Raw genomic sequence first — 5,576 nt, forward strand, 5'->3', positions numbered from 1 at the left:
ATGGTGCCGGCGACAGGAGGAGCTTGAGGTGGTCGCAGCCATGACCGGCCACGACCGACGTGAGCGTTGGCGTCGGATGGCAGCAGCTCGGGTTTCAGGCGCCTCGGCACGCGTCGTGGTGGTGCTGTGACAAATCAGGGACGCTAGTCCAGGCGCGTCGCCGGTCTTCATGGTGGTGCCGCTCACAGCTTTGATGCTCCAGGCGCGTCGCTCACTGTCGTTATCACGGCCGGTGGCTGGACATGGGAAGTCCGCCGGCGCTTGCAAACAACACCACGGTTTGCAGATGATGGCCGATGGCCAGCGGTTGCAGAAAAAGGAAGAAAATGTGTGAAGGGAGGAGGTCGTTGAAGATATAAAGTTGGGGAGAAAGATTTGGGTGGACCCACAGGGAACACGTGTTGTTAAGAGAAGACGGATGATGCGTTGGAGTTTTCCACCGGCTGAACCAAAGGTTTTCCCTTATTTTAAGGGGTTTATATTCATCTAGCAGATTTTTTAAACTGCATTTTCTTTAAAATAATGGTTTTTTTACATTCCTAACAGTTTCTTCGCTTGCTTAAATTTAGTTTAGAGGAGGGAAAGTAGAAAGGCGCTCAGCTCCTGTCTGTCCTGCACTGACCGTCGAAACCCGCGCGGCTAGCCGTTCGCCGCCTCGCTAATCGAGAAAATGAATCTTTCCCGCCGCCACCGCACCTCCGGCTGCCTTCATCGTTGTCGGAATCCCGTCGGCGGCGACGTATTTGACAAATAGGACCCCTGACACGCAGTGCCCGTCTCTCTCTAATTCTACCTAGTTTGTACCGAATCCACGGACTGGAGGTAAACAAGTACTAGGTCTTTTCTTTCCGAAGCAAGTCAAGGACTCCGTGTCCTATAACCTTGAATCTAGTGGAAAAAGAAAAAGCTAGTTCCACTTCAACGCTGTTATCTGCATCGGGCTCTCAAACCCAACCTGTGGTGGATCCCGGGGGACAAAGCAAAGTCAAAGCACAATTTGATAAATTGCATGAACCAAATATTAATTTTGGAGATTGAGGTTTAGGGAATCTGCTAAATATATAGCGCATATCCCGATGTTTAGCCCGGGCAGTATCCTCGAAACAGGCTTTCGTCCCGCATTATATATATATAAAGCAATGGACCAAAGTACACGACCGAACGATACAATATGATGGGGAGGTCCCCTTACAAAGCAGATCAAAAGATACAACATGAGCCTAGAACAAGCATAACACCTCGTCGAGGCTTGAACAAAGACCCGTGAACTCAATGACAACGCCCCCCAAGAGGGTGACGGTGTGAAGCGTCACCGCTGCCGAGTCTGAGGACAGACAAAGGTTTTCACTGTGAGCGCTGGCACGAGGACGAGAACCATGACACCGTCTTCAAGAAGCAAGCGGCACTCACAAGCATTGTCGCCGCCGGCGCTAGAAGCGCGGAGCTTTCCCTCTGACACTCGCCTGCACCACCAAGAGGAGTCCTAGCCACCACCTCGACGAGGGCCAACCTATCCATCCCAGATCTAGGCACTGCTAGAGCAGGACTAGGCCTCCCGCCACTACATCCCTAGTCGCCCACATGACCAAAAGATGGAGCCACCACCCCCACCATTAAGCATGCCTGAAAGCCAACCATGGAACCCGTTGTCCGGGACCATCGTCCCGGCATCCATGCCCCTGGGCACCGCTGACAATCCATGTCACGACCACCCAACCTCAGTCGTAAGAGTGAAAGGGACCACCTTTCACTCCTAGCCCAAATCAGCCACCGGGTTTGGGTCGGCACCTCCACAGTAGGAAGCGCCCAGGCCTGTGTCCCCAGCTGGTCCCGGTGGACCGGGGGGGACCAAACCAGTGACTACCGACGCCCCCCGCCGATCACGCTCGAATGATGCCATGTCCATGGTCATTGGCGTCGATTCGTACGACGACACATCAAAGCCCGGAGAGAAACACTCGGACCGACGCCGCAAACAAGCACCAAGCACGAAGGGCACAACATGAAGGCATCCAACATGGACCAAGTCAACTGTCGGGACCCTGATAAACCACAAGTATAGAGTATCACAACAGTTTTCAAGGATAGAGTATTCAACCCAAATTTATTGATTCGACACAAGGGGAGCCAAAGAATATTCACAAGTATTAGCAGTTGAGTTGTCAATTCAACCACACCTGAAAGACTTAATATCTGCAGCCAAGTATTTAGTAGAAAAGTAGTATGATAGTAACAGTAACAGTGGCAATAGGAACAGTAACAATTTTGTAGTGATTGTAACAGCAGCAATGGTAAAAGTAACTTAGCAAAGATCAATATGTGAAAAGCTCGTAGGCATTGGATCGGTGATGATAATTGTGTTGGATGATATTCATCATCTAGCATTTATAACCTAGAGCGACGCAGAGCTAGCTCCAATTCATCAATGTAATGTAGGCATGTATTATGTATATAGTCATACGTGCTTTTGGAAAAGAACTTGCATGACATCTTTTGTCCTACCCTCCCGTGGCAGCGGGGTCCATAAGGAAACTAAGGGATATTAAGGCCTCCTTTTAATAGTGAACCGGAACAAAGTATTAGCACTTAGTGAATACATGAACTCCTCAAACTACAGTAATCACCAGAAAGAATCCCAATTATTGTCACCTTGCGGTATGTGGATCATAACTCGTAGTAGGTGCATATAACTTGCAAGATGGGATCAAGAACTCAAATATATTCATGAAAACATAATAGGTTCAGATTTGAAATCATGGCACCCGAGCCCTAGTGACAAGCATTAAGCATAGCAAAGTTATAGCAACATCAGTCTCAGAACATAGTTGATACTAGGCATTAAGCCCTAACAAAACTAACTCGATTACATGATAAATCTCATCCAACCCAACAGCCTCTGATACGTATCCAACGTATCTATATTTTTTATTGTTCCATGCTATTATATTATCATTCTGGATGTTTTATATTCATTTTATAGCAACTTTATATCATTTTCTGGGACTAACCTATTGACATAGTGCCCAGTGCCAGTTGCTGTTTTTTGCTTGTTTTTTACTTTGGAGAATATCCATATCAAACGGAGTCCAAACATAGTGAAACTTTTTGGAGATTTTTTCTGCCCAGAAGACAACTTGGGAACCAAGGAAGTGCAGGATGGGAGGCCTATGGGGCCCACAAGGCACCAACACGCGCCAGAGGCCCAAGGCGTGCCTTGGTGGGTAGTTGGGACCACGGGTGTCCTCTCCATCGCCTCTCAGCTCTATAAATACCCAAATATTCCAGAAACCCTAGGGGGGGTCGACGAAAAACAATTCTAGCCGTTGCAAGTTCCAGAACCACGAAATCCAATCTAGAGCCCTATTCCGGCACCTTGCCGGAGTGGGAAACAATCACGGAGGGGTTCATCATCCTCATTGGTACTCCTACGATGATGCGTGAGTAGTTTATCACAGACCTATGGGTCCGTAGGTAGTAGCTAGATGGCTTCTTCTCTCTTTTTGATTCTCAATACAATGTTCTCCTCGATGTTCTTGGAGATCTATTTGATGTAATGGCTTTTTGCGGTGTGTTTGTTGGGATCTGATGAATTGTGAGTGTATGATCAGATCTATCTATGAATATTATTTGAGTCTTCTTTGAACTCTTATATGCATGATATTTATAGCCTCGTATTTCTTCTCCGAAACTTTGGTTTGGTTTGGCCAACTAGATTGATTTTTCTTGGAATGGGAAGAGGTGCTTTGTGAGGGGTTCGATCTTGCAGTGCTTATTCTCAGTGACAGAAGGAGACATGACACACATGTATCATTGCCATTAAGGATAAAAAGATGGAGTCTATTCCTACATGAATATATCTTGTCTACATCATGTCATCGTTCTTATTGCATTACTCCGTTTCTCCATGAACTTAATACACTAGATGCATGCTGGATAGCGGTCGATGTGTGGAGTAATAGTAGTAGATGCAGGCAGGAGTTGGTCTACTAATCTTATACATGATGCCTATATACATGATCATTACCTCGGATATCGTCATAATTATTTGCTCTTCAATCAATTGCCCAACAGTAATTTGTTTACCCACCGTATGCTATTTTCTCGAGAGAAGCCACTAGTGAAATCTATGCCCCTGGGTCTATTTTCTATCATATTGTTTTCAGATCTATTATTCCAAAAACCCAAAAATACCTTGCTGCACTTTTTCTTTCTTTATTTTATTTTGTGTTTTTGCTAGATCTATTTATCCAATCTCATACAATTTAATCTATCTCAATACCGAGGAGGGATAGACAACCCCTCTTAGGCGTTGGGTTGCAAGTATTTGTTATTTGTGTGTAGGTACTGTTTACATAGTGTTGCTTGGTTCTCCTACCGGATTGATAACATTGGTTTCATAACTGAGGGAAATACTTACCGTTGTTGTGTTGCATCATCCTCTCCTCTTCGGGGAAATACCAACGCAAATACAAGCAATCAGGAAGAATTTCTGGCGCCGTTGCCGAGGAGACATCATCAACATCTACCAGCTACCCAATCACAAATCTCATCTCCTTGCAATTTACATTTTTTGCCATTTGTCCCTCGTTTTCATCTCACCCACTTCTAAAACATTTTTGCAAAAATACAAAAATAATTTCCGTTTGCCTTTTTTTCGTTTGCCTCTTTGCTTGAGTTGCCACGTGTCTTCTATTTGCTTGGATCTTAGCTTGCTAAAAATCTATTGACATGGATCCTCATCCACTTGCTAATCTTTTCAAAAGATCCAATTATGATGAACCAATTGCTAGTGAATTGAGTTCACTAGATTATCTTAAAGAAATTTTGCTTGAGATTCGTGAATCTGAAAATTGAGATGAAGTGCTAAATGAAGAAACTTATAAAGTGATTCGTGATAGCTCCTTGGATGAAAAGCATGACTGCAAGTCATTATAAATTCTATTAATGTCAATTGTGCTAATAATATGCAAAACCCCAAGCTTGGGGATGCTAATATTGCTATGTCCACTACTTGTTGCAATGATCATGATGGGGGTGATAATGATTCTTATGATCTTGAAATTTTATTTAACCTCATGATGAATATGCTTGCGATAATATTGAAAGTTGGTCTGGAAGAGCGTCAACTTTAAGTAAAATAATCCCACACATTTGGAGAGTGTCCAATCTTATTTTTTTGATAAAATTGGGTTTGGAGAGGTCATGACTTTAGTTGATGTTAATCCCACTGCTTTGGAAGATCGTAAAACTTTTATGCATGTGGATCATGGAGAGAAAATTTTATATGATAGCTATATTCTTGAATTTGATTATGATCCTACATGTAATTATTATGAGAGAGGAGAGCATGGTTGTAGAAATTTTGATGTTACTAAATCACCTCTCTTTGTGTTGAAATTAATAGTGCTTCCTTCTTCCAATTTGCTTATGCTAGAAATTGCTTGTTGATACGTCTCCAACGTATGTATAATTTTTGATTGTTCCATGCTATTATATTATCCATCTAGGATGTTTTATATGCATTTATATGATATTTTATATGATTTTTGGGACTAACCTATTAACCTAGAGCCTAG

This window comes from Aegilops tauschii, chromosome 4 (genome assembly GCF_002575655.3).
Source record: "Aegilops tauschii subsp. strangulata cultivar AL8/78 chromosome 4, Aet v6.0, whole genome shotgun sequence".
Classification (NCBI taxonomy): domain Eukaryota; kingdom Viridiplantae; phylum Streptophyta; class Magnoliopsida; order Poales; family Poaceae; genus Aegilops; species Aegilops tauschii.